Genomic DNA, 22,579 nt, shown 5'->3' with positions numbered 1-22,579 from the left:
TAAAATTTGAAAAAATAAATAAATAAAAGCGCTGACCTTGAAATATTTTGATCCAGCTCTTATAGTACAGGGGATAAGACATTTGCTTTGCATGGGGATAAGTCCTATCCCCGCATGACATATGGTCCCCTGAGCCCTGCCAGAAGTGATCCCTGAGCAAAGAGCCAAGAGTAAGCCATGAGTACCACCAGGTATGTGGCCCTAAAAACTAAAAGGGTAAAAAAAAAAAAAGAGGATTTATTAACAAAAACCCACTGAACTCATAATCATTCTTTTCATATGATAATAACTGTCTCATATATAATTATGAAAATGGATCACTGAGGTGTTTGACCAAAAAAATGTTCTTTCTTTGAAAATAAAAATAACACCACTGTTCTGTTTTATTTTCAGAAACATGCCAGAGAGCACATCCCACTTGAGCGAATGTGGAAATGAAAGTGCCAAACCTCAGGAAGCGATTCCTCAGGCTGCTTCTCAGGCTCGCCTCTGTCTCCCTCCCACCTCTTCCACCCTTGGTGCTCTAACCCGTTTCCCATGAGCAGTTTATATCGATAATAAAAGGTTGTCCCAGATTAATCTTTCTTAAATACCTATTTCATCATGTTCTACCCCTGTTCAAAAATTCCCAGTGCCTACTGACTTCCTGATTCACTAAACTTCCTGTAAAGCAAAAATCCTTATTCAAATCTATCCTTTTACTCTGGAGGAATCTTTGCATAAAAGCAAAAGGCAGTCAATACTCAAAATTATTTACTAAGCAGTTCAGTAAACAAGTTAATTCATAATGCCTATTATATGCATGGCATCATGGTAAGTACAGAGCAAAGACAAATAACTCGCACTACTTGTTTAAAGGAATTTACTTTCTTGAGAGGAAGACACTCAAAACTTCAGGTCAAGAGGCTAGAAACTGTTATTAAAGAGGCTAAGTATCACTATAGTCTAGAAGACCATTTAGGCTTGTGCAGAGCTTACCCACAAGTACTCAAACACCCATCAGAATTTGAAGGATGAATATATTCTCCTAATGAACGAATTCGAGGAAGAAGGTCCAGCTTGAACAACAGCAATGGGACATAACCTTGCTCTGTTGCTTGAAGGTAAAAGGCAAAAAACTAAACAATGGAAGGTTGTGGGCAGGAAGGCATGGGCAGGCTTTAAGTCATGAAAGACCTTTTGTGTCATTGTAAGATGATGAACTTACTCTGAGCATCTGTGAGAGCTGCTGCCCACCTACTGGCTGTCCCTTCACCAGACATCACTAAACAATAGCTGCATCTCACAGCAGCGCCCACCACTGAAGCCTTCATCAAACTGACCATGGCTAGTGTACGAGAGGAAACTCACTCCACATTCCTGATACACGGGAAAGAAAGTACTAAAAGGCTTTATTGGAAGGAGTGTGACATGCTCAGATTGCAGTGGATTCACTTGAGATCATTAAGAACAAGAGTTTGACTAGAATGAAATGGAAGTTAAGGTGGGAAATTCCACACTTCAGCAGCTGGAGTTGACAGGGGAAAAGGGGAGACAGAATTCAAGAAATGATTAGGAAGCCAATGCATCGAAAATGGATGACTTATTCATTAGAGAAACCAGGAAAGGTATAAACATTGCCATCCATGTTTCTGCCCAGGGACTGCATAGTCTGTCATCATGTGGATATGACACTATCTACAGGAAGGAGGCAGAGAACACGTGGGGCAAAGCAGCAGAAACAGAGGCGAGATCATTTGGGGGCACGCTGCCTTTGGGATGCTCTTGTGATAGTCATCTGGAGACATTTACCAGATGTTTGATTACTTCTAAAGTACACGAGTGCAGAGGAGCTGGGGAAGATGGCAAAAAAATATCAGCATATGGTCGTAGTTAAGGGAAAAAGAAAACAATAAATGATACGCTTATGAGATCACCTTGGAGGCAGAACAACTATGCACAAAGCCCCCAACGGAAGCACTGACTGCAGTCTCCACTCTGGCAGGTTAATCCCCACGTTTCTGACGTGGGTTCTACCAAGTGTGGGCAATAGGACACGCACATCACTAAAATACAGGGGAGTAACCTGGAGATCTCTGGTGACTATTAAGAACCCACAGATGTCAAGCTCAAGTTTGATGGAAGTGATAAAGTAAACCTTTCAGCATGGTGATGGTACTCCAGGTAAAGAGGAGAGAGAATTCCAGAAAGAGGCAGTACTTGGCACGGGTAGGGAGACTTAAAGGACAGATACTTTCAAGCCAGATATCAGGTCAGCCATGATGCCAGGTCAGTCAGACCACAAGTCACTGATTTTAATATATTATACTACATCACCACTAACAACTATATGAGCCAGGTATCTTTACTTCCATTAAACTGAGGTTGAGAAATATTAATTTCCCTAGCTCAGAAGTAGGGTGTAGCTATAAATCATTATGTGTCCACTTTAAAGCCTTTCAATACCCTTTGGAGCCAGAAAGCATTTTAGAGGTGGTACAGAAAATGCATTGTTGGCCAAAGAATTAGCATAGGGATTAAAAACCCTAGTTCTATTACCAATACTGCATATGATTTCCCAAAGCATCTCCAGTGGTCACTTGAGAACAGAGCCAAGAATAGCCTCTAAGAATCTCCAGATATGTCTCCCACCCAACCCATCTCCCTTTGCAAAAAAAGTAGAAAGAAAATGCAACCTAGAACCAACTGTCTCAATGCAGAATCTAAAGGTTAAGAATAGTGTTCATACCTACAAAGGCAGGGTTAACAGAGCCTTCCAAAAAAACCATATCAATGAAAGAATGTGGAAATAGAAGCCAGGATGGTGCTACTTCAATCATTTGAATGATAGTGCCAGAACTATAGTACAGTGGGTAAGGCATTTGCCTCACACACGGCCAACCTGGGTTCAATCCCCAGCATTACATATGGTGCCCCAGACCCACCAGGAATGATCCCTGAGCACAGAGCCTAGACTAACCCCTGAGTACTGCCAGATGTGGACCAAAAACAAAAACAAAAAAATAAAAGAAGAGAGAAGAATTTGAATGATGAAAACAAAAAAGAGCAGCGCAGTATCCAACACTCATATACTCAGTCTCACACTGTGACTGGAGGTCTCTGGGCTCCTCTCTGATTCTGAATTTTTTTTTTTTTTGGCTTTCTGGGTCACAACCAGTGATGCACAGGGATTACTCCTGGCTTTGCACTCAGGAATTACTCCTGGCGGTGCTCAGGGGACTATACGGGATGCTGGGAATTGAACCTGGGTTGGCAGTGTGCAAGGCAAACACCCTACCCACTGTACTATTGCTCCAGCCCCCACCAATTCTGAATCTTATTCTTACCCTTTCCTCAAGTTTATGCTAACCTTGCTATATTCCTCCTGAGCTGGTCAAGTAGAAGGCCCTGCTTTAAAAGTCTTCCTTGACCTTTCAGATGCCTCTCACTGTCTGAGAGTTTATTTCTCTCATCACTTACTGTGACAGTTACATGCTGTATGAAATGCCACTTGACTTAGCCTGCTCAGCCCCACATAAACCATAAATTTCCTCTAGTAAAAACTGTATTTCATATTTTCCCTTTACTTTAAAATATCTGACAACGTACTAGGCATCAAAAAAACACATAAAGATTTTAAAAGGCATTAAAGATAAGAATTGAAGATAAGCCAGTTACATGATCTCAATCCAAGGTTTCCTTCCCCATAAGCAGTGTTTTGGGTCAGCGTATGTACTCTGAAACCAGCATCTCTCAGACTCCAGAAAGGATGAGAGTCACAGGCTCTATCTGTTACCCTAGGCCTGGCGGTTTATTTAAAAGTTCCTCTATGCTATGCCACAATATGTGATGATCTGTTTGTTAGATTTCCTCTCATGAATAAAGATGAAGTCATAACAATCTAATTGGAATTTTTTGTATTGCAAGCTGAGCCAGAATCTAATATTTGGTTCCAGTGGAAAAATATTGACAAAAATAAGCACATAAGAAAAAGACAAAATGATCCAAGAACTGACATCTGGTGCTGTTGTATCTGCATAGAACTGAGTCTCTCTCTCTCTCTCTTTCAATTTTCATATTCTTTCAGATAAGCTTAAAAATATGCAAATAAATCTTTGGCTTCTTACACTTATCAGAATTTTTCATATTCCTTAAATAAGATGGATGTCGTTTTTTTCAGGGTATTGGCATACCAACAGATTAACCAGAAAGAACTTAGTAAAGACTGCTATAAAAAATGATTTGTACAGAGCACCAAGCAGCAGCCTTTATGCTTCAGTGAAGAACCAAGAGCTGCTTAAATCAATATCTAATGGGGACTACATTTTCTACTATAAGTGCTTCTAATGGGCTTCTTAAAAGCCCTTATTTCATTTAATGCTGACTTTTCCTCACATTGATAAACCCTAGATTTATACAAATACTGAATTATAAGGGACTTCTACATTTATAGCATATAACAGACCAAAAACAATTATATGAAAGATCAGGACAGGAATGCTCTAAATATTTCTTTTGGTTCTCTTAGATCAGAACAGTCTTAAACCCAATTCCAGTTTATTATTCTAATATAAACGGCACAAACAAACTCCTTACCTCCTAAGCAGCGCGGAAGACCAAGGGCTTCTGTGTGTGACCATGGCACCAGTTAGTAAGAATGTAAAGCACAAATCGGTCAGACTCCCTAACCACATCAAACCAGTGTGAACCCACCGCAAAGCCTGTTTCGGGGAGGGAGCTGGTCTGCCTTCCCAACTAGCATACTGCAATTCCTTGTAGATTCAATTGTAACCAGTTAGGACCAGAAAAATCCCAAATGTACCCATGATGCCCATCAACTGTTTTCCCAGCAACATGTTTCTTACTACACAAATGAATTCATGACAAGAGCATGCTTTGAGGCTTGCTCATGTTAACTCTGACCGAAACGTACCTTTCTGGGGCAGGCAGTTCCTCCTAGACAACACTGAAATGCAAAACTGAACCGCCATAGGACAGCATTCGGTTTCTCAAAGCCAGCCTGTCAGTTGCACAAAGGAAGGAGAGTAACGTGTCAGTGTGAACAAGGTCAGCGGTTTGAATAAAGTCAGCAGTTCTCCCCAACGAGAAGGCTAGGAAGGACAGAGCAACAGATACCACAGCAGACACACATGTGTGAGCGGAGAATCCAGGAGATAAGATCCCAAGTACACAAATCATGTTCTAAAACAACAAGCAGCAGCAGTACATGGCGACAAAGAGCTCAAATGTCATGACCAGACTATGGTCACAATCAAAGAGAGATCAGTGGTCTAGAGGAAAACAGGATGAAGCCAATCGACAGAAAACTGAATGGAGAATTCATCAACTCTTTTTTTTTCTTTTTGCTTTTTGGGTCACACCTGGCAATGCACAGGGGTTACTCCTGGCTTTGCACTCAGGAATTACTCCTGGCGGTGCTCAGGGGACCATATGGGATGCTGGGATTCGAACCCGGGTCGGCCACGTGTAAGGCAAACGCCCTACCCGCTATGCTATAGCTCCAGCCCCCAAGAATTCATCAACTCTTACATCATTATTGTCCACTGAGGAAACTGCAATCGAGCAAGGAAAACATTAAATACAGGTGAATTTGGGACTCTCTTAGGATGAAGAAGTTTCATCAAAGATCCTAGGTAAAAAACTGATGTCTGGACTGGACTAAACAGATCATTTTGTAAGTTCTCTTTAAAAAGAGAGGTTGCAAATGAGATTTCCTTTTCTTCTTTGCTTCCTTCCTTTTTATGGCCTCCTCCTCTTTCCCCACTCCTCCCCTCTTCCTCCTGCTCTTCTTCCTTCTCCTCTTCCTCTCCTCCTCCTCTCTCTTTCTCTCTGTATTATATTACATATATATATAAATATATATATATATACATACATACACACACAGGAGTTGGGAGGAGAGGAATGTGGGGAAGTTATTGTGTTGTTTTGTTTTTGTTTTGCGGTAGCAGGAATCAAACTCAGGGCCTCAGTATGCAAGGCACACGTTATACCTAGCCCCAGTAATGAGTTTTCTTAAAATTCAGTGGCAGAGTCAGGAATTGTTGAAGACATGAAAAATACCAGAAGCCTAACAACAGGCAAATGCATTTTAATTTTCAACAAAGGCTAGAGAAGGTATTGGGTAAACTGAATGCTAGAATTACCAAACTCCTCAGCAAAACTTTTGGAATGATGACTAAAGGCTGGTTGGTAAGGAATGGGCACCGAATAATTTAAATCCTTGTTCTATCTCAGCTGGTGCTGCGGCTCTAGAAAAATAGTTTACGTCATTTAATGGAAATAGAGACATCTAACTCTTAATGTGATTGTAAGGACTGAAAGAGACAGTATTTGGGGGCTGGAGAAATAGCATAGGGATAGGCCTTGTACGCACTCAGCTACTTGGCCCAATTTCTGCCAGGCCTGGCTCTGGAGACCAGGAGCACTGCTGGCAGTGGTCTAGGGAGGACCCCTAAGAGCTGCCAGTTGTAGTGCTGGAGATCTTTGAGCACCAATGAGTGGTACCAGTGGGCCAAGCAGGCAGGGCCTGAGTATCACTCAGCCCTAGTCCAGCCCAAAAGGCTGAGAATCACTTCGGGTAACTCCCAACCCCTTGGCACTTTGGGGAAGTGCCCCCACCAAAAAAGTAAGAGATACTGTGTTTATAACATGTTAAAATAAATGACATGTGATAGGCAGGTGTCAAGGTTGGATGAAGAACCTAAGCTATGGAACACTTGAGGAATAGACCAAAATGTACCTTTGTCTGCAGATATTTGCTCCTAGAAAAATATTTACACTGAAATATGGCAGGTGCTCAGTCTTTCCCAAGGCTACTCTGTCATTTCAGCCAAGGATATTCAAATGTCAGTATGAACAAGGTTCAGCAATTTGAATATTCTCCTTAACAAGAAACCTGAGGATATAGGAATTGGTCTAAATTAAATATAAATTCCATGTCAGTGAACCCTGAGAGCCAGAATTTTCGCCAAAACCTAATCAACTGGCAAGACAAGAAGCAAGCAGATTCCTTTTAAAGTGGCTGCCAAAACCAAGCACTGTGCTAGAGACACAAATGTGAAGACCAGGTGGGACACTAAATGAAGACTCGCCAGCTGGCACGGCAGGGGAATGAGCTGACATTGGAGCACAAAGCCCTTGAGAGCACAAGGCAGGAGCAACTGAACCGCCAGGAAACGAAGGAGAAAGGAGGAGCTTCAAGGGTAATGAGGGAGGTGGGCTATGAAGGAGCAGCAGGAAATTCCAGGCAATCAATACAAAGGGGCCTCATTAGGCAAATGAAGAGTTAGAAGCCCTCAGGAGTGCACAACTGAGGTTCAGGGACTGCTAAATGATCTGGTAGACTGGAGCAGAGGGTATTCAGAGACTAACTCTTCCATGGTGGACAGAGATGCTATTCCAATGCATGGAGAAAAAGAGGTAAATGGTATAACTATGTTTGAAAGGTTTCTGATAAGCTTCTCTTGATCTGCTTATGTGGACTGGACATGGTAGATAGTTCTATGATTAAAGGGCTACGTAAAGCACTGAACTGATCCAGATGTTGGTGTTGACGGACTGAGTGATTTCAACTGAAGCTGGGAGCCGACTTCGTCCTTAGCCTGACAAAGGGTGTTAGTAACTGAATGCATCTTCCTTGTTGGGTCCTGTCTTCATCAGAAAGGTGCCACTTGAATGAAAATAGGGGTCACCTCCTTAGCCTTCTGGGGGATCAGTATCATTATGGGATAATGAGTTTTGACTCCTGAGAGACCTCAGCTATCTGTAGAAAAGTGGACAAGACATGACATCATTTAGAGATCTACTTCCAGGTGAGGTGCTGAGAAATTCGAGGCAAAACCCGGTATTAGATAAGTTGCAGTGTTATGTGGTAGCAAAATCCATAAATCCAGTGGTATGAATTTTTTTTTTTTTTTTTGCTTTTTGGGTCACACCTGGCGATGCACAGGGGTTACTCCTGGCTCTGCACTCAGGAATTACTCCTGGCGGTGCTCAGGGGACCATAGGGGATGCTGGGGATCGAACCCGGGTCAGCCATGTGCAAGGCAAATGCCCTACCCGCTGTGCTATCACTCCAGCCCCCCAGTGGTATGAATTTTATTGCACTTCAACACCACGTTAATGTAATCAAGCCAGAATGAAAAAAGATTATGATGGTATATCCCCTTTCTGAGGATTAGACTTTATCAAAATGGTTGCTTTTAGATCTTACACTACAGGAAAAAGAAGGGATTTTTTTTTATAACAAAAAAGGGTTATAGCAAAAAAGGGGGGGATGGATGTGAATCAATTAAGATAGCAAAGTGACAGGAGCCAGAGTGATAGTCTAGCGGGTAGGGCATTTGCCTTGCACAGGGCCAACCTGGGTTCGATATCCGGCATCCTATATGGTCCCCAGAGCACCACCAGGAGAAAAATTACACCAACCTTCCAATACCTAAAGAGCTAAAATCAAATTAACTTCAAACAGAAAATCAAATAGTGAACTACCTCAAGCTAGGCAGCCATAATGAAGATGAAGAAGACAGCAGGGGTTGGGACTCTGAGAGAGCTCAAGGGGATGCCATGTAAAGGCACATGCAAGGCCCCAAGTTTGATATCTGGCACCACATGCCGCCCTCCTCCATGGCTGCAGAGCACTACTTGGTAAAAACTTAGTAGTCCGTAGCCCCCAGCCCCTCACTGCTAGCAGGAGTATGGCTGGCAGTAGTCCTCGGGCCCCCAGCATTGCTTGGAAAACCACTTCCACACCCAGCTCCAAGAAAGAAGCAATAAAGCAGCACCAGTTAAACATTTATTGACTATCAAGCCTATGTTATTACACAAGTTAATCTCACAATTCTATTGTAAATTAGTCTTAATCATTTTATGGTAAAAGTACAAAGTTTATAAAGGTTAAACAACTCAAAATGAAAGAGCCACAGAGCTAAGGCCAGAATGATCAGTCTTGTCTGATACCTAACTTATCTAAATAAGAGGCTATGTTATAGCATATAATTTTCACATGTTCTCCTGAACTTACTTACCATTAAAAAAAATGAGAGATGGGTCCAGACCAACAACACAGTGGGTAGGGTACCTGCCCTGCATGCAGCCAGCCCAGATTTGGTCCTGATACCCATGAATTTACTCACCATTAAAAAAAAAATGAGAGATGGGTCCAGACCAACAACACAGTCGGTAGGGTACCTGCCCTGCATGCAGCCAGCCCAGATTTGGTCCTGATACCAAACAGAGTCAGAAGTAAGCCCTGGGCAAAACCAGGTGTAGCCCCAAAACACATAAAAATAAAAACAAAGAGAATGAGAGCTTTCTGGCCAACTTCCCTTTGGGGTATAAACCCTGAACTGAATTCATGTTATCATTTCTGTGGGGAAAAAGGGACGCTCTTTCACTATTGGTGGGAATTCCGATTGGTCCAGTCTTTTTGGAAAACAATATGGACAGTCCTTCAAAAACTAGAAATTGAGCTTCCATATGACCCCGCAGTACCATTTCTGGGAATATATCCTGAGGCTGCAAAAAAGCACAGTAGAAATGACTTTTGTACCCATATGTTCATTGCAGCACTGTTCACAATAGCCAAAATCTGGAAACAATCAATTGCCCAAGAACAACCAATTGCCCAAGAACAGACAATTGGTTAAAGAAACTTTGGTACATACACAATGGAATACTATGCAGCTTTCAGGAGAGATGAAGTCATGAAATTTGCTTATAAGTGGATAGACATGGAGAGTATCATGCTATGTGCAATGAGGCAGAAAGAGAGGGACAGATATAGAAGGACTACACTCATGGAGTATAAAATAACATAACACGAGACTGACACGCAAGGACAGTAGATAGAAGGGTCAGGAAGATTGCTCCATAGTTGGAGGCCTGCCTCATGAATGGGTGGGGAGAGGACAGCTGGAATAGAGAAGGGATTGCTAAGAAAACGGTGGTTGGAGAAATTGGTTGGGATAGGAGATGTGTGCCGAAAGTAAATAAAGGACCAAACAAGATAACCTCTCAGTATCTGCATTGCAAACCATAATGCCCAAAAGGAGAGAGAGAGTATGGGGAATATTGTCTGCGAAGGAGGCAGTGGGAGGGTGGAAAAGGTGGGGGTATACTGGGAATATTGGTGGTGGGGAATGTGTACTGGTGGAGAGATGGGTATTTGATCATTGTGTGATTGTAACTCAGACATAAAAGCTTGTAACTAAATTTCATGGTGAATCAATAAAATTTTAAAAAATAAAGGCAGTGCAGTGAACATATCTGCATATTCAATAACTATTTATTGCACTGAATGATTGTTAAAGGCAAGTAACCATATTCCCTTAATTCACTAAATGAATTACCTCTTAAGTTTAAGAACAAAAGTAATGATATAACTTTAATATTGTCAGAAATATTTCCTTTAGCAGTGGACAATTTTCCTTTTGTTTCCATTGTTTTAAAATGTAATTTCGACTGGATACAAAATGAGTAAACTCACAAAATCGTCAGAGGCCAGAGAGATAATACATCAGGTAGGGTTCTTGCCTTATACACAGCCAACTCAGGTTCAATCCCTGGTTTCACAGGTTCCCAAACCCACCAAGAGTGATCCCTGAGCTCAGAGCCAGGACTAAGCCCTGAGTTCTACTGGTTGTGGCCCTCGACCCTGCACCTATCCTCCAAAACAGAATAAGAAAATCATCAGAGCAAGAAAATGGAAACTTTATTCAAAATATTTTTCTTCAAAATATTTTATTCAAGATATTTTCTTATGTTACAAGTTCCCCTTCTCTAGAAACAAATATTATGGGTACTTTTTAGAATAAACAAATTCTACCAGCTTTTAATACACTTCATGTATTTTATTGTATTTCGTGTATTCATGTATGTACATAAGAATTCTATTTGGAATAGTTTTATACCTGTATATAGAGTGGGGAAATATTCAGAGAGTCAGAGCAAGTTAATTGGAGGCAATGAAAACAGAACAGAACCTACTCTGCCAACCTCACTTCCTAGTTCTAAGCAAAAACTTCCTCTCTCATTATCAGTCACTATTTCTTAGTTTCTGCTACACACACAGGGTAATTTCTCTCATGAACTAGGCAAAACCTGATACCTGCACTTCCCACAGAAATGGTTTCCAGGGAGACCTCCTACAATTGCTCCATCTCGACACCCTTCAGAATGATCTATCTGTAAGATAAATCTTAAGGTGGCAGGTGCCAAGATATCCCAATAGTGAACAGGTGATCGCGATCACAATCACAAAATCCCGTTGGTTGTTCGTCAATTTCTCGAGCGGGCTCAGTAACCTCTCCATTTGTCCTATCCCTGAGATTTTATAAGCCTCTCTCCACTCAGCCTTCCCAAAGGATGCTGCTTTGGAGGCTCTTTCAGGGTCAGGGGGATGAGATCCGGCTTGTTACTGGCTTTAACATATGAATACACCATGGGAAGCTTGCAAGGCTGTCCCATGTGAGCAGGAAACTCTCAGTAGCTTGATACTTTCTCCCAGAGGGAGAAGTAGGTTATAAACTCTGGGAGCTTGCTTTTAAGTCTCTGGATGTAGGCCGTTGATGGGATTACACACACGGTCTTTGACTGCCAGGAGCTCTGCTCGGGGTGGGGAGAGAAGCTGGAGCCCATCCCCTCTGAGGGGCCCCAGGGAAGACAGCCAGGCATGTGGGCAAGAGACCCTCTAGAACAGGTGATTTAAAGGAAGAAATTCCATCTGGAATTCATTTTCATATTAAACAGACCTAGTTCTAAAATCCTAGGATCTCTGGCCTGTGGTGTGTATCTTTTTTTTTTCTCCATATATTTTCTAATCCTGGTGTTAAAGAAATAGGACCCACAGTCTTCTGAAGTCTCTCTACTGTATAGAACTCAAGTTTCCCTGAGCCTTATAGGCTCAGGTACCTCTAATCCCATCATCATTGTAGGGTTCTAGGTATTACACTGAATTGAAAGAACACTTTCAATTCTAGAGATACAAACTAAATCAAGTGATTGCACTTATCATCATGATTATCAATACCACCATTATCACCATCACCATTTGGTGGGAAGTTTCTATTTGGTGGTTCTAAACTGCACTTACTGATGCAAGCAAAACCAACCAATAAAAGATGTAATAAATGCAATTTCTTGTCCAAGAATATATAGTACACAGGCTGCAAACACTAGTCTTTAATTTTTTTTTAATTGAATCGTCGTGAGACACAGTCACGAAGTTATTTACGATTGGGTTTCAGTTATACAGTGTTCCAACACCCGTCCTTCACTAGTGTACATTTCCCACCATCAATGGCCAATGTTTCCCTCCCACCACCCCTGTCCCCTAGCCTGCCTCTATGGTGGGCATTTTTCTTTCTTCCTCCCCCCACCTCCCTTTTGGGCATTATGGTTTGTAATCCAGGTACTGTGAGGTTATGATGTATATCCTTCTACCTCCTTTCAGTACTCAGTTCTTGCCCAGAGTGCTCATTTCCAACTATCACTGTCATAGTGGTCCCTTTTCTAACTGCTCTCCATTCCTACCCCTCCCCCACCACCATCACCACTTGTGGCAGGCTTCCCATCCATGGACCAGTCCTCCTGGCCCTTGTTTCTACTATCCTGGGGTATTAGTTCCTTACTATATATACATTACATATATATTACTATATATACATATATGTAGGATAATATTTGGTTTGTCCTTTCTGCCTTGCTGCAGAGAGCTTAGTTTTACTGGGTTATTCCCATCACAGTGCTCCCATTCTTCTGTGTTTATTTGTAACTTCTTTCTTTGTGCTCTGTTTACTTGTAAATATTGTTTTTCTGTTCCCCTTAAAGTCCTTTGCACAGTTAATTCAGAGCAATGTCCTTTTTGTATGGGCACAAGAAAACAGTTAATGCTATGCTTTTGTAACTTGGGAGTTAATGGACACTCAATGATATTTACCTCCTGGGCATCTGTTCTCTCAACTTAAGCCTCAAGTGCCCTTACTTTCTAGCACCCCAAAAGCAGGGTCCTGACGAGGGACTGGATGGACTCAGGGCAAGCAGTGAGCTATGTGCTACCCTGACATTAAGATAGGCCTGGCCAAAGTGCCAAAATGATTAACTGTAAGTTAAGAGCTTGGTCATGAACAAATTCTGTCATGATCCAAAAAAGTAATAACTAGATTTGAACCCTGCTAGGATTAGAAATGATTCATCTGGCCTGAGCACTGTAGTCTGAGTCTGTGGAAAGATGTTCCCAGGAGAGCTGCCCTAGAAGCCTCAATGTAGCTCTTACTGTGCCCATACAAAAATAACTAGTATTAAGATGTTAATTAAGTTATTGGACTAAGAAGAAGAGGAAGACCAACCCCTAGGTGGTGTTTCTGCCCTTGAGCCTGATGGGCAGTCAGGAAGGGCTTTTTTTTCGCTACCTTATTGGGGGTAGCTTCAACCTTCAGTTCGAGAGGGGGAGAGACGAGAGAGTTGGAAGAGTTGGGAGAGAGAGAGCAGGGAGCAAGATGGAGTGTGGGGAGATGAATGGGAGAGACAGGAGGAGATGGGAATGAGGGGCAGTGTGAAACTAGAATGGGGGGCTCAGAGAGACTGGAACAGGTGTATGGGGAGAATGAAATAAATGGCAACTGATCAATCAACCGTCTGCCCCATGGCATGAGCCACTTCGGCTGGGCGAGCGGCCCGAGACCCACCAAACCCGGACAGCGAGGGGGAGAGCTGTCAGGGCCTTCCCTGGCCATCTTGGAGATTATATATATATATATATATATATATATATATATATATATACATATATATATATGTATTTTCATGGACTGGAGCGATAGCACAGAGGGTAGGGCATTTGCCTTGCATGTGGCCAACCCAGGTTTGATTCCTCTGTGCCTCTCGGAGAGCCTGGCTACTGAGAGTATCCCGTACACACGGCAGAGCCTGGCAAGCTACCTGTGGCATATTCGATATGCCAAAAACAGTAACAAGTCTCACAATGGAGACATTACTGGTGCCCACTCGAGCAAATCAAGAAACAACGGGATGACTGTATTTTTATATCCCACAAATGAATGCAAACATTCTACGTCTGTCCCTCTCCTTCTGATTCTTCGCTCACTCTGCATGATATTGCAACACTAGGTTTTAAGAATTAAACCTGAGTGTATTTTGAGATCTGCAAGAGATATAAAATTCATTCTACAAGGTAAATCTCCATTTCAATAAGAAGACCACAGGCTTCTTTGTTTTCTGTAAATTGTATCTGTAACTGTGTGCATTTTCAAATGCACAGGCACACACTCACTAGTAGAGACACAAAACAAAAATGTACTTTCAGTATATTTATATGGAAAGCATGTGTACCAATAAGCAATTTACACTTCCTCTGAGAAAACAGTGCGGTCACATATTTTTAAGCAATGTCAACTGAGTATGTATGGCTCTATTTAATGTTTGATGCCTACCTCACTATCTATAACCTAAGTATATTTCTTTAAAGCCCTCAATACGGTCTAAGGAAACTGTTGACAAGGGAAATAAAATTTGCATAAATTAAACAATCATAAAAACTTTGATGTCAAAAAAAACATGACACAGAGACATACAATTAGGAGGGAAAGGGTCAATTCCTGGGTCCATGCTGCGAGGTGTTTGAAGTAGGGCATCTCTAAAATTAATCATTCATGGTCATATTTCAAGTATGCCAACTAATCAACAATCAGAAACAGCTTTCTCCTAAATAAAAAGTACTTTTCAGGGCATGCTTAAGAAGTCTGAAAGTCTACCAGAATTTAGAATATACTTCAATACCTAAGGAAAAGACAGGCAGGATTGGTGATTTGGTCAGTATAGTCAAGTGAAAAAATGTGTGGGCTCAGGAAGAAAACATACTGAATGACACAAAAAATGTCTAAGGGACCGGTAATGAGATCCAATTAGCATTTTGATACAATGACATCTTATGCCAAAAAAAAAAATGTGTATGTGGTATTCAATTCTAACTTCTCAAAAGACTGGGTTTAGAAACCATGTCTATGATTTAAATACATCTTTTTTTTTTTTTTGGTTTTTGGGTCACACCTGGCGATGCACAGGGGTTACTCCTGGCTCTGCACTCAGGAATTACTCCTGGCGGTGCTCAGAGGACCATATGGGATGCTGGGATTTGAACCCGGGTCGGCTGCGTGCAAGGCAAACGCCCTACCCGCTATGCTATCACTCCAGCCCCTAAATACATCTTTTGAAGGTTTATTAACTATAAAAGTTTCTAGATATAAAAGTTCTTATAGAAATATTTAAGGTTCTTTGCTGGATTTTGATTGTTCTCATTGGGTAATCTTCTGATAGAATTATACACTCAAACCCTTTGTTTCTCCCACTTGTGGCGCTCGTTTGAGTACTTTGAGTATATGCCTCCACCCAGACATGATTTAATTTGACCAACAAGCTGGGGTTTAATGGTTTGTCTATTTTTGATTTGAGGGTCTAAGAGACCTGGCAAATCTCCACTCTCCTTCAGAAGAGTATGCTACAGGAATTTGAGTTTTTTTCTTCATCACGGGTCTCAGAATAAAAATTTATGGGATGAATCTAAACTCCTTCCTCAATTTTGGAGTCTTTCCCGGCCCTACAAAATCCAGAGAAGGATAGCCAAACCACAGTCAACCTAAAGATTCATTAATAAAAAATAAGTATTTGTGGTTCTAGCCACTAGTATTTGAAGGCTGTTGTGCATCATTATCACAATAACAAAAAACACAATACACACTTTGAAATATCATAATCCATAATATAGTTTTTACTAGTAAGATCAAGTAACATCGAATATATAACTATATAAAGAAGTTCACCAAGGTCTGGCATACCAAAACAGAGTGTAGAAGCAGCCAATTAACACTAAAAAATAATCCAAAAGTTTATTTCCTTTCAGTTGTCTTTTATCCACAATCAACATGAATGGCTATGAAAGTTCATTTGACAATACAGAGTGACCAAAGCACAACTTGGTAAATGCCCTCACAAATTCTGATACTGATTTATATAGTATGCTAAACCATATCACCCTAAAATGATATGCTGAACCTATACAAGCATTTAATTTTTTTAATTTGAGGCATAGTGATTTATAATACTGTTAATGATAGGGTTTTAAGTAAAACAATGTTTCAATATGACTCCCTCCACCAGACACACACACACACACACACACACATAGTGGACCTCCAAACTGATCAGTTTTGTAGACCAGTTCTCAGATTCTGTTGCCTTTGGGTAATAGTTACTTCCTTTACTATGTTTCTCTATAGTGCATGTATGAGAAAGATCTTTTTGTGTCTGTCCCTTTCCTTCTGATTAACTTAACTCAGCATGACAGATTCTATAGTTTCATCCACATAGCAGTACATTGCATGTTTTCTTTAGAGCTGAGTAGTATTCCACTATGTATATGTGCAATAGTTTCTACAGTCACATATATGTTCTTGAACTTTTGGGTTGTTCCCAGATTTTGGCTACGTGAATAGTGCTGCAATAAACACAAGAGTGCAGATGCCTTATGAATAAAGTTTGTGGACCCTGGAGTTGATGCCATGAGTAGGAACTGCTGAGTCATATGAACACTCAATTGTTTCTTGAGAAGCATCCATGATGTTTTCCCAAGAGGCTAAACCATGGACATTTCTACCAGCAGCATGTGAAGTTTCCTTTTTCTCCACATCCATGACAGCACTGGTTATTTTTATTCTTTGGAATGTCTTTGAGATTCTTTGTGAAACTTTGTGCCAGTCTCACTAGTGTGAGGTAGTATCTCATTGTTTTGATTTGCATTTCCCTGATAGGTGATGCAAAACATTTTTTCATATAACTATCCGTTATCTGTTTGCCTTCTTTGAGGATGTTTCTGTTCATCCCTGTTTCCATTTTTTTTTGATGGGGCTAATTTATTCTTATTGTTTTACAAGTGATTTATATATCTTGGATGGGAACCTTTAGTCTGATGAATAGTGGGAAAATATTTTCTCCCAGTCAGTTGGCTATCTTTTTTATTCTGGTTGTCATTTCTCTTGAGGTGCAGAGGCTTCTTAATTTGATACAGTCCCATTTATCTTTGCTTTGATTTGCTTGGCCAATGACACTGAATCACTGAAGATGTTTCTAGATTCAATGTCATGAAGGGTTCTACCAATGTTTTCCTCAATATAATTCATGGATTCAGGTCTAAGGTGGAAGCTTTTAATTTATTTTGAATGGACTTTTATGCATCATATGAAACAGGGATATTAGTTTATTTTTCACAAGTGACTGACAAGTTTTTCCAGTGCCATTTATTGCTCCACTTCACACTTTGCTCCTTTGATTAGCTGGCCACATACCTGATACGTCTTGAGCTTTCAAGTCTATTGCCCAGTCTGAATCTGTCTATATGCCAGCTATCATACTGTCTTGATTACTATAGCTTTACAGTATAATTCAGAGTAGGAGAGAGAGCCTCCTATTTTTGTTTGGTTTTTTTTTGGGGGGAGGGGGTACACCCTGTGGACTTACTCCTGGCTTTGGACCCAATGGTCATTCCTGGTGGTGCTCAGGGGACTATATGGGGTATTGGGGGTTGAACCTGGATTGGCTGCATAACAACTACAGTCAAAGCAAATAAATTACCTGCTGTTCTCTCTCTCTGACTCTCCAGTCTTCTTTTTCCTAGGCTTGCTTTGGCTGAATGGGGATGGGAGGAGGGGGTGATTATCACTCCATGTAAATTTCAACAGCATCTGAACTAGGTCTTTAAAATAATGCCATGGATCTTTTTATGACAACTATATTGAATCTGCACAGTGCTCTGGGTAGGGCTGACATTTTGACAATACTGATCCTTTCAATCCATGAACAGAGGATATGTTTCTATTTTCTGTGTCTTTTATGTAAGCAGTAATTAATAGTTTTCTTTGGATGTGTTTCACCTCTTTTGTGAAGCCAGCTCTCAGGTACCTGACTTTTGAGGTACAAGAGTTCATTTTTATTATGTTGAGTTCTGGTCATAACAAAACCCTAACAGGAACTGACTGTAGGTTACTGAAGGTCTTGTCTTTCAGATTATCTATTTCATTTATCTATTTCCTATTTTCATTTTCTAAATGATATTACATATCAATAAAAATACATGGCCATAAAACACTTGGAAAGTATTTGTGGAGTTAAGTATGAACCTGATACAGATTTTCTTTAAAAAAAAAAGAAAAAATATATATATTTTAATAATAAAATATATATTGGGAATTTCTGATAAGGACAACAAAAATGCCTGTGGAATGAAATTACTGTGGAGTGTGAACTAGGTACTGGGTATTCTGACCTCACTTGAGTAAAGGCAGGTGGGATTTGGAGGAGTACCCAAACACATCATCATTCAGCAGCATTCTCTGGCTGAAACTTTCAAGAGACAGCAACCACTGCTAAAATCTCATAAATCAATTCACTTGTCTACTTCTCGAGGAACTAGCTGTGGGGCTGATCTATACAGAATGCAAGCGAGCTAAATGCTATAAAACACCAACAGATGGTGTGTGGGTGAAAAGGTTGAGGAAATGAAACATTAGTAGCCTTGAAAAGAAGAGTAAGTAAATATGTCAGAATGAATATGCATTTGGTAAAGAAAAGTGAAGAGCAAAAAATTCTATGAGATTACTTTTGAAATTTCTAAGAGTAACCATAATATATATGGATAACATAAACAAGTGAAATTGCTTATTATACCATTAAGGGGCTGGACTTTAATATTTTGTCCTTTTTTTGTCTATGCAGGTACATTTTAAAAGAAAATTATGATAATTTTGCATGTTAGTTAGGAATAATTTTTAAAAACAACTCTGTCAGATTTGCCTTTCATTTTCACAAAGGCCTCCTTGATATTAATATATGCTTATCTGACAGACGGGGTTCCAAGTAGTTTACATAAATTAACTTATCTAATTCTCAATACTCTGTGGGAGGATTGCTATTATTACCTTCCAGATGAGAGTATTGAAGAGAAATCAACCTGGTAAATTCACACAGCTGATTTATGGTAAAGGCGAACTCCAAATCAGGTATTTGATTCCAAATCTTAACTCTTCTCCCTGCTTATCTCCCAGAGACAATTTGTCACTGGATTCAGCCCTATCACTAATTTCTTTCTGAGTTCATAATCTCTGGTGCCAATGGGGCATTCTGAGCTACTTATCACCTATGAAGGAAATCTGACCCAACCTCAACTTTATGAGGGATTTTTAATTATTTTTTTAAATTTTTTGGCTTTTTGGGTCACACCTGGTGATGCACTGGGGTTACTCCTGGCTCTTCACTCAGGAATTAACTCCCAGCGGTGCTCAGGGGACCATATGGGATGCTGGGGATCGAACCTCGGTCGGCCGCATGCAAGGCTAACGCCCTACTCGCTGTGCTATGGCTCCAGCCCTATGAGGGATTTTTAAATAAAATTATCATCTGCATTTCTTTGATGAAATAAAACAAAACTCAATTTTTTTTTATCTTGGCCATGTCTAAGTTCCTGTTTTGTGAAGTCCATTCCTACGACATGCTGAAGTCTGTGTACCCCAATCCAAGTCATATGTTAAAAACCTAATGCCCAAGGTGATAGTATTAGGTGGAAACTCTGGGGGGTGATTATATCAAGAAGGCACGAAATGAATACCCTCATCTAAAGGTCACAGAGAGAGCTCTAGCTCCGTCCACCACATGTGGGTCCAATACGAAGTGGGCTATAATCCAAGCTAGGCTTGCTAACAAGTAGGAACTACAGAGAAATGCACCTGGGGTAATTACTCAGCTGGAGGGCTGCAGGCTCTTTGGGACATACGTGGGACCACAGGACTGAGCGGCCCTCCCCGGAGCCCAGCATTACACTGTACGGCTGGGGCTCTATGTTCCCTCTGGCTAGAATTTACTGCAGAATTCATTCTGCACCACCACTACAGATGCCCTCAATTCCCGGTATCAACTTGTCTGGGGAAACAAAGCAGTAAATCTGCCACCCGCTCCATGAGGTCAGAATTACAGAAGGCAAATGAAAGATCTTACAGGAGTTGTCTCATAAATTTTTCCACTTCACAGCCAGTCTGGTAAGTGATTGGAATTATCCACCAGGCAGAGGATTCCACATGAACAGCGATGAGAAAACACCATTAAATTCTCACACTCAGAATCCTCTGTTATTCGGTCAACAGTAATCACAGCATGCTAAACAGTACAATAAAACCAAGGATCTCGTACACCTCTGATTGCCTGGACTGAAACATTTCTTCATTCACAGGACAGGATGGCCTCCCTCTCTAAATTGCTCATATCATCTATTGGGGTTAATATGCTCACTTTCAAGTATTTAAGAGTGACCTTTACTTCTATTAGACCCTGAAATTTTAGTGACATCCTACTTGGAGGTTTTTCCTCCCATTGTGTATGGGATACAAAGGAAAAATCCAGGATCAGAGGCATAAGAGAAACTCTCTCTCTTTTTTTTTTCTTTTTTTTTTTTGGGTCACACCCGGCAATGCACAGGGGTTACTCCTGGTTCTACACTCAGGAATTACTCCTGGCGGTGCTCAGGGGACCATATGGGATGCTGGGATTCGAACCCGGGTCAGCCGCATGCAAGGCAAACGCCCTACCCGCTGTGCTATCTCTCCAGCCCCAAGAGAAACTCTCTCAGATGAAGATCATAATAAATGTTATTTTGTTTGTTTGTTTTTGATTTTGCTTTTGGGGTCACACCTGGTGATGCTCAAGGGTTACTCCTGGCTTTGCACTCAGAAATCATTTCTGGTGGTACTTGGGAGACCATCTGGGATGCTGGGAATTGAACCCGGGTCGGCCATGTGCAAGGCAAATGCCCTATCCTCTGTGCTATCACTCCCAGCCCCAAATGTTATTTTTAATAAATGTTAAAACAATGCTTGAGAAAAGACTAACATAGTGTTATAACAAATATTATACAAGGTGTGGTGGGTGAATGGGAATAGAAAAGGAATGAAAAGTCTTAACAGAATTTCAAACATACCACATATCTGATACATGTGGTTCAAGCTTATAATCTTATTTTACCTATTCCAATGCCTAAAGTCAGTTTTTACTAGAAAGGTATTTTAATAATTGTGATACATAACCTGTTTTCGGTTTGGCTGCCTACTGAGACACCACTACATGTGAAAGCCTCTGTTCTATAGAATTTCAACTACGAATGGCCCCTTGATGACACCAGAACTGATGTGACTTGCTAATGAAAAATAGAACAGTGTTCTAAGGAGGGGTAGTATGGAGGGAAAAAAATCATAGGCACTGTGTTTATAGGAATAGTCATTATTTATATACTACAAAAATCTGTATTTTAGCACTGGATTCCGGTATAGGCATTTAGATTCTAGATATTGTTCTATGTTCTAAACATCACCCATCAACTCCAGAGTTTGCTTAGAGCCTGGCATCCAGAAGGCACCAAAGTCATATTTGTCAAAAGAAGATATACATGATGTGCTTTACCGATCTAGTTCAACTAACCTATTTTACAGATGGGGAAACCAAGACTTCAGAAGACAAATGAGTGACAAAGCAGGCCCAAGATTTCTCCAAGGCTAGCAGGTGTTAAGCCCTAGATTATAATGATTGTATTGATATAATTGTAAACATAATGAATTCTAAGTTTCCGCAGAAAATAGTCTCTGAGAGATGTCAGCAGACCTTCTTCTACAAGGGCCTGCTCTTTTAGGCACTATGAACTTTATGTCAGAACTTGAGTTTTAAACTGTGACTGGGGGAAAAGGAGAGCTAGCTGTGAACAACTGTGGGTTAGTGCTTGATGTGAAAGGTCAGATGATGAGGTTCTCAGAATCCAAGAGATCCCAAGTCCTAGGTCTTGTTCACATTCTTAATTTGTAGAATGGGAAGCCTTAGAAAGGTTCCCAGATTTAGAAGGAAGACTGTCTGAGAGGTGGAGAACTGTAATGGAGATAAAAGCTAAAAAGCAGTCATGAGTCCAAAGCATCGAAGAGAATAAAAGAGCAAATAGAGGGGCTGGTGATAGCACAGTGGGTAGGGCGTTTGCCTTGCATGCGGCCGACCCGGGTTCGATTCCCAGCATCCCATATGGTCGGTCCCCTGAGCACCGCCAGGAGTAATTCCTGAGTGCAGAGCCAGGAGTAACCCCTGTGCATTGCCAGATGACCCAAAAAACAAACAAACAAAAAGAGCAAATAAAGAAATATATAGGAGATACAATGATCAGGCTGACTTAAAGTGTCACTGGGGATTCCCGTGGAATGGGTATCACTGGCCTAGAGAGGGAAAACAGATGAGAGTGAATTTGTTCATTGTATACCTATTTATACATTTTGAACCACATGAAGGTATTATGTATTTGAAAAAAAAAGTTAAGACATGGGAATTATCAAAACAAGATGTTGCTATATAAAAACCTGCCCAGATTTCTCCCCCAAACTCATTATTGTTTCAAGCTGCACCTTTGAATTCAAATTATTTTTTATCCCAAGGGCTCCTGCATTGATTGAGTTCTTGATTCATTCTTGAAAAGAATTTTACTTTCTGT

At 40.8% G+C, this 22,579-nt stretch overlaps 1 protein-coding gene across 4 annotated transcripts in view; it reads right to left on the bottom strand.

Annotated features, from left to right (window-relative positions):
* NCOA7 (nuclear receptor coactivator 7) overlaps positions 1 to 22,579 on the bottom strand; it is a 175,377-nt gene that overhangs the window by 145,037 nt on the left and 7,761 nt on the right. For 2 of the 4 annotated variants that reach the window (XM_055134538.1, XM_055134536.1), the window contains exon 2: positions 4,913 to 4,999. The exons of the other annotated variants lie outside the window; for them this stretch is intronic. The gene's annotated coding sequence lies outside the window, so the exon portion shown is untranslated. The remainder of the gene's footprint in view (positions 1 to 4,912; positions 5,000 to 22,579) is intronic. 4 annotated transcript variants of the gene reach the window in all.

This window comes from Sorex araneus, chromosome 4 (genome assembly GCF_027595985.1).
Source record: "Sorex araneus isolate mSorAra2 chromosome 4, mSorAra2.pri, whole genome shotgun sequence".
Taxonomy (NCBI): domain Eukaryota; kingdom Metazoa; phylum Chordata; class Mammalia; order Eulipotyphla; family Soricidae; genus Sorex; species Sorex araneus.
Note: the sequence above shows the minus strand (reverse complement) of the source record. Positions and strands in the feature narration are given on the sequence as shown.